Below are 12,985 nucleotides of genomic sequence, written 5' to 3'. Positions count from 1 at the left end.
TCTTTGCCATTTCACAGCTATACTTGATGTGGCACATTACCCTTAACTGCCCCACCCTCACTCTCTTGGTTTTTGTTTTGCTGAGAATAGACACAATCTAAAAAGAATATCCATGTTTCCATCCTACAACTTAGCTACTTATCTGCATCCATGTCCATAAACCCTGCCTTTCCTCCCAGTCCTACAAAGACACTATCTGTGCTCCAAGTGAAAACCAACCCCTCCATTTGTGCACAAGATCTTCTCTCTGTCCTACTTAAAGACACTGCTCCAGCAATTCTCTCTTCTGAATCTTAACATTTCACCTCTTTACCAAATCAGATCATTTCCATTAGCATAAAACATGCTGTATTTCTCCCTTAAGAAAACCAAACCCTCTCGTGACTCCATATCCTATCTACTGTTCTTTATAGCTAAATTATTCAGTAAAATTGTCTATACTAATATATATTCTTTTCCCACTCAGTCCTGAACCCACTGCAAACAGAATTTTGCCCCCTATCAAAGTCACCAATTACCTTCTTGTTGCCCCATCTAATAGTCAACTCAGTCTTCATCCACTTGACCCACTAGCCCTTGTCATAGTAACATTCACTCTGCATTGAATCAACCTTTCCTTGGCTTCCAGAATACATACTCTTCTGATTTTCTTGCTCCCTTGTTTGCTACTCTTTGCTATCTCCTCAGCCTCTAAATCATGCAGTGTTAGAGGCCTTAGTCCTTAAGGTGTCTTCTCCTCTATAGCTACTTATGCTCTTTGTGACTCTGTCCGAGACTATGGCTTAAAATACTACTGATAGGCTGACAACTTCCAAATTTATACCTCCAGCCCATTCCTCTCCCCTAAACACTATTTTCTGTATATAGTGGGTCTCTTCCCCATCCCAAACCTGCTCCTTCAGTACTTTTCTTCATGCCAAGGAAATGGCAGCTCTACCCTTCCAGTTACTCTGGTCAAAACCCTAAAGGCCACCCCTGACCTGACTTGCATCTTACACTCAACAAAATCCCATCTTCATATATAACCCAACTGTGACCTCATATCACTTTCACTGCCACCATTACAAAGACCTTGACTAAATAAGATTGTATCTTGTGAAGATCCTAACACAGTGCCTGGCACAAAAAGCACTTGACTAATGCCTTTCCTTCCACCAGTTTCACATCAGGCTGTAGTCAGAATCACTTAGAAACAGCAGTTCTCAAAGATTCCTGGGGGATCACAGGCCCCAGAGGGGCCAACACTATTGTCATCTTAATACTAAGATGTTAAAAAAAACTAAGATGTTATCTGCCCTTTCCACTCCTATTCTCTCATATGCGTACAGTGGATTTTTCCAGAGGCTACGTGACTGGTAACAAAGCCATCACTCCAACCACTAATGGAATGTGTGCTTGTATAGTCTTGCGTTATCCAGATTTTCTAAGATAATGATGCTTTAGGGTACAAATATGTCTTTCAGAGATTAACTCAGATTGATCTCCATTCTGTGCTTTTACCAGTCATTACCATTTACACTTGCTTTAAATTTCTGTAACCTGAATATTGCCCTATATACCATTACTATTACTTCATTAATTCTGAAGCTTTGCTTATGCCTACACAAAAACACAAGCAGTACCTTTTGTGGTCTTGTTTTATAATACAACTTTTCAAATTTTCAAATTTTTCTAAATTTTTAAATTGTATCTAAAACTTAAACAGCCTTTAATAATAAACATGACTTTAACAATATTTTATTCTCAAATAAAAGAAAATGTATAATTCTTTTATATTTAAGAATGGATCATTTCTTTAAAAAGGAAAGACTAGGAGATTTGATTTCTCAACCCACAGTTGCACCATCCGTGTCTAAAGATGCTGAAAATGATGAAACTGACCACATCAGTGAGTTATCGAATTCATGAAAGGGAGGAGTCTACTCCAAGGAAACTGGATGAAACTGTAAATAAGAAACAAAAATATGATGGAAGCCTTCCTACCTCTAGCTTTATAGATGTTAGTAATTTACCTTATTATATCTTATGCAACAAGGTATTCTTCTAAAGATTTTTTATTTTTAAGTAATTTCTGCACCCAATGTGGGACTCAAGCTCACAACCCCAAGATCAAGAGCAGCATTCTCTGAGTGAGCCAGACAGATGCCCCAACAAGGTATTTTTTTTCTTGAGCTTCATTTTTTTTTTTGTAAATTTCCTTAAGTAACCTCTACACCCAACACGTGCTTGAACACAAGACCCTGAGATTGAGTAGCACTCTCTACTGAATGAGCCAGCCAGATGGCTCCGCACAAAGAAGCTATTTTCTAATATTATTACTAAAATATCATTCTGAGACTAATCAAAGTTTAAAAAAAAAGAATTGAATATTTTATATGTCACAATCAAGTGGGATTTATTTCAGGGATGCAAAGATAGTTCCACATATCAATGTAATACACTACATTAACAAAATAAGAGTGATATGATCATCTCAATAGATACAGAAAAAGCACTTGACAAAATTAAACATTTCATTATAAAACTCTAAACAGAGTGGGTAAAAAAAGTACATACCTCAACATAATGAAGGCCATATTATGACAAGCCCACAACTAACATTATACTCAAAGGTAAAAAATGAAAGCTCTTCCTCCAAAATTAGGAACAGAACAAAGACGCTCACTCTCACCACTTTTATTCAACATAGTACTGGAAGTCCTAGCCAAAGCACTTAGACAAGAAAAAGAAATAAAAGGGATCCAATTTGGAAAGGAAAAAGTAAAACCTACACTATTTGCCAATAACATGATCTTATATATAAGAAAACCCTGGGCAGCCCCAGTGGCGCAGCAGTTTAGCGCCGCCTGCAGCCCAGGGCGTGATCCTGGAGACCCTGGATCGAGTCCCATGTCAGGCTCTCTGCATGGAGCCTGCTTCTCCCTCTGCCTGTGTCTCTGCCTCTCTCTCTCTCTCTCTCTGCATCTCTATGAATAAATAAATAAAATCTTAAAAGAAAACCCTAAAGACTCCACACCAAAGTTAGAACTAATAAATCTGGTGAAACTACAGGATACAAACACCATATACAAAAAAAAAAAAAAAAAATCAGCTGCATTTCTATACGCTAACAATGAACTATCAGAAAAAGAAATTGTGAAAGAAAAATCCCATTTCCAACTGCATCAAAAAGAATAAAATACCTAGGAATTAGGAATAAATTTAACCAAGGAGGTGAAAGATATGTACGCTAAAAATTGTAAGACATTCATGAAAGAAAGTGAAGACACAATAAATGGACAGTTATTCCATGCTTATGGATGGAAGAATATTGTTAAAATGTTCCATACTACCAAAAGCAATCTACAAATTCAACGCAATTCCTACCAATATTCCAAATGACACTTTTCACAGAATAAGACAATACTCCTAAAATTCACATGAGCCTGAATAGCCAAAGCAATCTTAGGAAGAACAAATCATGTTCCAATTCCAAACTATATTACCAAGCTATACTAATCAAAACAGTATGATATTACCATCAACTGTTGGCAGATACAAAGATCAATAAGACAGAATACAATCTGTTGGCAGATAAAAAATCAATAGGACATTATAGGGAGCCTAGAAATGAACCCTTGTGTTTATGATCAATTAATTTATGACAAAGGAGCCAAAAATCTGTAACAGGAAATGACAGTCTCTTCAATAAATGGTGCTGGAAAAACTTGTACAGCCACATGCAAAAGAATGAAACTGCACCACTACCTTATACACAAAAATCAACTCAAAATGAATTAAAGACTTTAACGTGAGACCTGAAATCAGAAAACTCCTAGAAGAAAGCACAGGCGGTCAGTCCGGCAATGATTTTTTAATTTGACACTACAGCAAAGGCAACAGGCAACCTGGCGGGCTCAGCTGGCAGAGCATGAGACTCTTGATCTTGGGAGTCATGAGTTCAAGCTCTGTATTGGGTGTACAGATTACTTAGAAAAAAAAAAGCAAAAATAAATAAATGTGACTACATCAAACTAAAAAAATGCTCCTGCAGAGCAATGGAAACTATCAACAAAATGAGAAGGGAACCTACCAAATGGGAGAAAATATTTGCAAATTGGATATCTGATAAGGGTAATACCCTAGATATACAAGGAACTCATACAATTCAATAACACAAAAACCAAAAAAAAAGGGGGGGGGAAGATAGGATTTAAAAATGGGTAGAAGAGGGTGCCTGGGTGGCTCAGTCAGTTGGGCATCTGCTTTCAGCTTGGATCATGATAATGAGGTCCTGGGATCCAGCCCTGCATCAGGCTCCCTCCTCAACGGGAGTCTGCTTCTCCCTCTCCTCTGCCCAGCTCCCCCACCTTGGCTTGTGCTTGCTCCTTCTCTCTCAGATAAATAATCTAAAAAGAAAAATGGGCAGAAAAATCAAAATGAGATATCACCTCACAACTGTTGGAATGGCTGTTAAATGACAAGACATTAAAAGTGTTGGATGTGGAGAAAAGGGAAACTTTGTGTGCTGCTGTTAAGAATGTAAGTTGATTCAGCCACTATGAAAAGCAGTACAGAAGTTCCTCAAATAGGGATCCCTGGGTGGCGCAGCGGTTTGGCGCCTGCCTTTGGCCCAGGGCGCGATCCTGGAGACCCGGGATCGAATCCCACGTCGGGCTCCCGGTGCATGGAGCCTGCTTCTCCCTCTGCCTATGTCTCTGCCTCTCTCTCTCTCACTGTGTGCCTATCATAAAAAAAAAAAAAAAAAAAAAAGAAGTTCCTCAAATAATGAAAAATAGAACTACCATACGATCTAGCAATCGCACTTCTAGGTATATATCCCGAGGAAACAAAATCACTACCTCAAAGAGATATCTGCATGCCCACATTCACTACAGCATTATTTACAACAGCCAAGACATGGGAACAACCTAAGTGTTCACCAGATGGATGAATGATTAAAGAAAACATGACACACACACAAAGAGGAATATTATTCAGCCAAAGAAAAGGGAAAGCCTGCCGCTTGCAACGTGGTCAGACCTTAAAGGCATGGTGCTTAGTGAAATAAGTCAAAAACAAATACTGTATGATCTCACATGTGGAACCTAAAAAAAGAAAAACAGAGAACAGATTGGTAGTTGTTGGCAGAGGTGGTTGTGGGAAGGTGAACAAGGTCAAAAGCTACAAACTTTATAATTATAATATATTATAATTATATTATAATATAAATAAGTTCTGGGGATGTAATGTACAGTATGGTGACTACAGTTAACAGTATTTTATTGTATACAGTTATTTTAAAGTTGCTAAGAAAGTAAATTTTAAAAGTTCTCAATATCAGAAAAAAAGATTTGTAATTATGTTACAGCAGAGAAACAAGACAGACATCACCTTAACCAATCAAGGTTAACATCGCCAGTAATAAGATAGACTGATATCAGGTACCTTTTGGTATGATGCTATGATGCATTGACAAGGACATAGCACTTCTGTGATATTACCGCCAAAAATGCATGGCCTCAATCTAATCATGAGAAACCATGAGACCCAAATTAAGGAACATCTACGAAATACTTCACTACATATTCTCTATGGGACTCAATTTTCTTCAGCTACCTCAAAACAACGTATCAAAAGACACAGAATCTGTACTGAATAGCATATATGAAAACTAAGCTATCAATTATCTAAGGGTATTTGGAGATTTGTAAATTTAGGAGATTTGTAAAAAGGTAAAATACCACCACTCTTTTCACTAAATACTTGATTAATGAGCACTGGGGGAAGAGGGTAGCAAATGGAGGGCAGTAATTCTTTTTTTTTTTTTTTTTTTTTGAGGGCAGTAATTCTTTAAGATGGTTGGCGGTCATATTTTTTAAAATGTGTACTTTTTGAAACCAGAGAAAGATAAAACAGTAATTACTGTGTTTGCCAATATTACCTTCTTCTGTGATTTAACAATATCATTTACAACAGAGAACATTAAGTAAATGCTTTCATCCATTCAATGGGCACATAGTCATTAAAATGTTTACGCTAAGTTCAGATTAGGAAAAAAATTTGTTTATAATAATGTGAAAAACAGGACGCCTGGGTGGCTCAGTGGTTGAGCATCTGCCTTTGGCTCAGGGAGTGATTCTGGAGTTCTGGGATCGAGTCCCACATCAGACTCCTTGTGAGGGGCCTGCTTCTCCCTCTGCCTATGTCTGCCTTCTCTCTGTCTCGAATGAATGAATGAATGAATGAATGAATGAAATCTTTAAAAATACGTGAAAAAACAGTTTATAAAACTATACTTGTCAATCACTTTTTTTTTTTTTTACCATTTTTGTTAAGAACCGAAAACCATAACGATTAAAGAATTTCCTCCCTATGTTTTAGAAATTATTTGAAGGTATTTAACCTCCCAACAACCATGAACCTGCTATGTATAAAGCACCATCTAGGCACCAGGGAAGATGAACTATGAGCAGGACAGACACATTAGAACTCTGATAACTTACAACCTACTGGGAGCAAAAGAGGGAATGTTTTCCAAATTCACTACTGTGAGCATGAACTTTCTTTATAATGGAAAGAAGACTAATAAAACTGCCTTCAAAAAAATGTCTCTGGCATTCAAAATTTGCCAAAAATATCCATGTTTCTGATAAATTCAGTTTTCTTCCCACAACACATATGTGCTGGCTCTGTGATGCGTGATCAGCTGCACCCAACGGTGACAATAAGCAATGGATGCTGCTAAAGTCAGTATAGATTATGTTTCTATAATTGTATCACAGCCTCTCAATCCACCTTTGTTTTATTTTGTTTTGAATGCTGGTGCTGGGAGTCAGCTTTAGAAATGTATTTTTATTCAAATTTCTTCCTTTCCACTTATTTAACTCCTTCTTGTAGATCTGTCAGGGAAAAAAAAAAACAAAAAACAACAACAACAACAACAAAAAAAAAACCTGTGTTCTTTTCTACCTTTGTACGCATTTCACCAGAAATAGCACAGTAGTCAGATTTGGATGCCCTTTCGGTTTCAGTTCCCTTATCTCACTGAAGTGGTTGGGTAGGTTCTGCCTAAGGTTGGATAGGTTCTGCCTAAGGTTACTTCCAGGTTTACAAATTTCAAGATTCTATAACCTTAGGTCTTACCTCTCTCCATAACGCCCTTTCAAAGTACACTCACACAGGTCCATTTACTGCATTTAAATACTTTTTAAAGTTTATTCCATTAAATTCCTTCTTTCCCACTTCCTAGGTTTTTGGATCACATGCCATACTGAAGTCTATCTTTGTGCAGCTGTATTAGGCCCTTATGAGCAGGATTTGATTTTTTTTTAAGGTTTGCACAATCTGTATTAATGCAGTAAACTTCTACTCACCCATCAACACCCAGATTTACTCCTTTCCCACTATTTCCAACTTTCCGATTCAGCATTAGTCACCTCGTTCATTAAGCATTCTGTACCAGGTTCTTTTTTTTTTTTTAATTTTTATTTATTTATGATAGTCACACAGAGAGAGAGAGAGAGAGGCAGAGACACAGGCAGAGGGAGAAGCAGGCTCCATGCACCGGGAGCCCGACGTGGGATTCGATCCCAGGTCTCCAGGATCGCGCCCTGGGCCAAAGGCAGGCGCCAAACCGCTGCGCCACCCAGGGATCCCTGTACCAGGTTCTTTTATAACACTTTTCTCACTACATCATAATTATCTGTTGACCACTGGGATTCCTTCAGTGGTTCCTGTCTTAGTAACAATGGCTAACGATTCTTGAGTACTCAATATGTACCTGGGAAGGGCTATCTTCCCTCATACAAGTTCCACAGAATTTCATAAATTAGGTACCATATATTCCCACTTTACAGCTGAAAAAACGGACTCTTGGTCAATTTCCTACTCCCCTGACCTTATTATTATATAAGCATTATAGCTCCTGAATCAGTCCCCAACCTTGAAACATTCCTGTTTCATTTCCTCTCCAGCTCCTACATGCAAAGCAATAGGGAAATACAGAAAATGTAAGCACTATAAATTCTATCCTCTCTCTTGAAGATGGAATTTAAGTTTCCAGAATTCTAAAACACTTTCCTGGCAGCCTGGGTGGCTCAGCGGTTTAGCGCCGCCTTCAGCCCAGGGCCTGATCCTGGAGACCTGGGATCGAGTCCCACGTCGGGCTCCCTGGAGTCTGCTTCTCCCTCTGCCTGTGTCTCTGTCTCTCTGTCTCTCTGTCTCTCTCTCTGTGTGTATCTCATGAATAAATAAATAAATAAATAAATAAATAAATAAATAAATAATCTTAAAAAAAAAAGAAACGTTGATTTATGAATTGCTTTGAGTTTATCTTGCTAATAAAATATAAATTAAAATATTAAAAAAAATAAAACACTTTCCTGCTTATAGTTTATCCTCTGTAGTGCTCTACACACAAGCAGGCCCACAACTGCCTGTGAGGATACACACCATTCGACCTCCAACATTATAAAACTATCCTTTTGATCCCAACCCCACCAGTCTGCCAGACTTTTTCTTGCCTCTGAAACTCCTATGACCAGACCACTTTCAGTATATACATTTTACTTCTCAGAAAGATGGTGCCACCTAGAAGTTTTCTCAAATTCACATCAATATAACTCAAGCTCTAGGTTTTTTTCTTTTATCCACACTTTAATCTCAGATGAAAATGTACTTCTTTCCTAAAAACCTATCCTAATCAACCCAAATCCATGCTGGATCCCCTTCTACACATACCCATTCCCCTCCTTCCCACCTATCTAAATCCTATCCTTTCCTAAAACCCAAGATTGACTACTTCAGTGTTTTGTCTTCAACACGAAGTCCCTCCAAAGTACAGTCTCTCTACACTTTCTCTAACTGCTCCATGTACTTCAAGTCCTATTTCTTCCATTTTTCAATCTGCCCCCACATAAGACACATAAGAGTTGCTTGTTCAACTGCACTGAAATGGCTAAAGGAAATTAACCAATTTAGAAAAGCATTCTTCCTGGAGACCAGGGAACACATCCCATTTTAAAAATCACCACTGCATCTAGAATAGTACTTTATATAGGTAAGGACTCCATAAACTCTTATAGGAGACTATAATGTGTATTTCAAGAAGCATCCTGCGGTTTTCATAAACTTGCATCATTAAAAAACATTTTTGGGGATAATGGCTGGCTCAGTCGGTGTAGCACGCAACTCTTGATCTAGGGGTCAGGAGTTTAAGCCCCATGTTGGGCGCAGAGATTACTTAAAAATTTTTTAAAAACGGGGATCCCTGGGTGGCTCAGCAGTTTGGCGCCTGACATTGGCTCAGGGCATGATCCTGGAGTCCCAAGATGGAGTCCCACATCGGGCTCCCTGCATGGAGCTTGCTTCTCCCTCTGCCTATGCCTATGCCTATGCCTCTGCCTCTCTCTCTCTCTCTCTCTCTCTCTGTGTGTCTCTCATGAATAAATAAATAAAATCTTAAAAAAAAAAAATTCGGGACTCCACACATATACATTTCTTCTAGCACAATGCATTAGTGAGGAGGTTACCTTAAAAACTACCCAGGGGGTGCAGTAGACAGGGTTCTTGGACTACAAGCAACAGAAACCAAGACTGGCCATGTGTAGCCAAAGGGGATGTACTGAAAGAAACATCAAAGGCTCAGAGAATTGGAGTGGCAGGGACAGGAAGGCCAGGGTTGGAAGATGGGCCCACATCATGGCATGCCAGGGCTGGAAACAAAAGCCACAGCCTGAAACTAAAACACAAACATCTGGTTAGCATACAGCCGCTGTCTTTCCCCTGCTCTCCCTTTGGCGTCCTCAGGACCCAGACTCAAAGCACCGAGCCACCAACTAATGGAGCCTGAGTCCTGCATCCACACTGGCACACCAGAGAAGGAAGCTAGCACATTGGCCCATTCAGTTCTTGGGATGCTAGGGTGGGCCCTTCCTCCTCTCCAAAGGAGGATTTCTCCAAAAATAAAAGAAGAATGCTCTGAGGAAAGAGGTGCTGACCAGAGACCCTAGAAATAAAAAGCAGTTATCCCTCGCACAGATATGCACCCACTTGCAAAGTCACTCACAGAATGACTCCACAAACATTCTATGCCCTGATTTTCTGCCAGAAAAATCAATCATTTGGTAGACTCTACATCCCTACACCATAGCCCACAAACTGTTCTCCAGAGACTCTAATGTGTATGCCACTGCCTCAGCTGCCCTTGGCCTCTTCTATCCCATCTGACCACAGCAGATCCTCCCCCAGGTCCCTTGACCAGGTCCTATGCCAAGTCCTTCCCAGACATGCACCTTACTAAGCCAAAGAATTCATCTCCCCACTTCTTTCTCCCACAGCACTATATTTCTAGTTTAAAGAATTTTTAAGTTTTATTATAAAATCAAGCTACAGGGATTATTTTAAGTAAAATTCAAGGTGTTAAAATAAATCACTTTTATTTTATGCATTTAAAATATTTTCTTAGGGATGCCTGGGTGACTCAGCGGTTGAGCGTCTGCCTTTGGCTCAGGTCATGATCCTGGAGTCCCCAGATCGAGTCCCACATCTGGCTCCCTGCATGGAGCCTGCTTCTCCCTCTGCGTGTGTCTCGGCCTCTCTGTGTCTCTCATGAACAAATAAAATCTAAAAAAAAAAAAAAAATTCTTAGACATGCTATAAAGTACGACTTTTTAATGGTACAAAGTATTAATATCATGAAATAAAAAGTAAGTTCAATTCTGAAGGATTTTCCTGGTTCCAGTGGCAGCTCCAAGGTTTCAAACTGGTAGGGTTCTCTCTTGAGCCTCTTGTTTTCAAGTCTTTGAGGATGAGAAGTGTCTTTATTCCTCTCCCAGACACTGGGTGGGTTGGACCCTCTTAATTTCTCTTTCTCCAAGTACAGATCTGGGACAGTGTGAGGGGGAGGCAAGCTGAGGATAAGAGCTTTCTTTATCCAGAGAAAGGCTTCTCTTTCTGTTTTCTCTGTCAGGCTTGGACATTTGCCCAAATCATGGTAGATGCTCCATAAATGATGATCTGAGGAAAGGGGAAGGAAAGATGGTGGACCACTTAACAGTGCCAAGCTCTTACAAACAGGGCCCACCATCACCAAGTACTCTGCCCTGTCTGGCACCCCTCCTAACACTATAATTGTCATAAAAGATGAAAACAGAGAATGACTGAAGTCCTCTAAGGCCTTCTAGTTCAAATATCACACTGTACTGCAACTGCTGGCTTAGTTATGTATCTCCACCACAGATCGTAAGCAACGTGAAAGCAGGGGCTGTGTTCACCTCATTCACTGTAATGCAGCACAGAACCCACAGCTCAAGAGATACAAACTGATTTAATTAACAAACAAATTCCCATAACTTTCTTCCTACCACAATTCGCTATAAGCCCAGGTTGCTATAAAGTTAGAAATTGCCTTTTCCTTAGCTTTATATTTACATAGCTGACACCGAATGTTAACTTGTGCCAGGCACTGGACTAAATGTTCTATATATTAAGTGATTTCACTTGTCCTCCAACAACAATAAAATAGAGAGGTACTATTATTGTTAAAAGTGAGAAAATGAGGCAAAGAGATGTAAAGTAATTTGCTCAAGATCACCAGACAAGTGAGTGTGACAGCCAGGGATCCAATTCAGGTATGTCTGACTCTAGGGCCTAAGCTCTTCAACACTACAGACATGGAGACTCAAACGCCATTTTATGGGACCTGGGCAGGGTGCACAAGAGTGTGAAATCAGTCGGAATCTCTGACACTGACTAGTCTAAAGAGGTAGGAATATTTCCATCTCCACAAAGAAATATGCACTCTCCCCATTTTTCTTGAAATTTACATGGGTACAAGAAATCTTTGACCTTACTCTTAACTCTACCTTGAGAAGGCGGTAACACCTCAGCCACCCCAATAAATGTTAGCGGTCACTGGGCCTCTCTATCTAGGGGACCACAGGGAATGGTAAGGACTGTGGCCCACTGAAGAGGGGTGGGCAGTCAGTCCATAAGGGTGGCCACCAATCAGCTCTGGCTGCAGTCCTCACATAGGGAAGCTGGTGTAATGAGGCCAGATCCTCTGGTTTTTCAAGAAAAAAACTAAAGACCAGATTCCTTATTCAAAAATTTTCAAATTAAAATGTTGGCAACTAATTTTTTTAAATTGCTTTTTATCATCTTTCATCCCACACACAGCCATGAGCCATCAGTATGTGGTCCTCACACAAAACTTCAAGGCAAACAGGGTTCCAAAGGCCTCTGACTTTCCATGAGGTCACCCACCTGGCCCAAAGTCCTCCATCTAGAATACAGTTTTGTCAGCTACCCAAATCTAACCAAGACATCTAGGTGTGGCCCTACAAACTCCCTAAAACGATTCCGACACTCCAGTTCATTTTCACAGACTCCTCCAAATACTCATAAACACTCCTCTCCATCGCCTCTTTAATTAGCTTGCATTTTACATTCTACACTGTATCCTGCCAACAGCTCACAGCTCCTCAGGAGCTCACATCCTATTCCATACATCTTAACCTCCTCAGTTCGGAGTATTCTTTAGAGACACACTACTTCTGTAATTTTTTTAAAAAATTCCTTTTTGAAAAAAAAAATCACTCTAGTATCTGGCAGAAGGATGACCCCAAGCTATGTCCTTATTAAATAGTTGTTGAACCTTTGAAAACACCATAGAAGTATAATTAATAATTAATCCAGAAACTCTCTGGATTATTTTTTCTGACTCATTCTACCAATAAAATCTAAAAGTTTCATCTCATTATTATTAAAAGCAGTCTACCTAAACTGCAAAACCTCCCGGGAAAAAAATCAGCACTGCAGTGAGAGGTGCAAAAGCCCTGAGTCAGGGCTCAGCACATTTAGTAAGCGCTAATTTACTAAATTGTTTTAAGTCTAACAACCAAGTTATTCCAAGAGGAAGAAAATGAAACATTAAGTAATTAAAATTCCAATTATTCAAAACATTAATTCAAGCTACTCACATTTACAAAGTGTTTTATAAAAG

At 39.4% G+C, this 12,985-nt stretch overlaps 1 protein-coding gene across 2 annotated transcripts in view; it reads right to left on the bottom strand.

The window, feature by feature from the left end:
* The window catches only part of NUDT3 (nudix hydrolase 3), a 127,432-nt gene that overhangs the window by 101,603 nt on the left and 12,844 nt on the right, over positions 1–12,985 (bottom strand). The gene's annotated exons all lie outside the window — the stretch shown is intronic.

The sequence above is a fragment of the Canis aureus genome, chromosome 7, assembly GCF_053574225.1.
Source record: "Canis aureus isolate CA01 chromosome 7, VMU_Caureus_v.1.0, whole genome shotgun sequence".
Classification (NCBI taxonomy): Eukaryota; Metazoa; Chordata; class Mammalia; order Carnivora; family Canidae; genus Canis; species Canis aureus.
The sequence above is the reverse complement of the archived record's forward strand: the minus strand, read 5'-3'. Positions and strand labels throughout refer to the sequence as shown.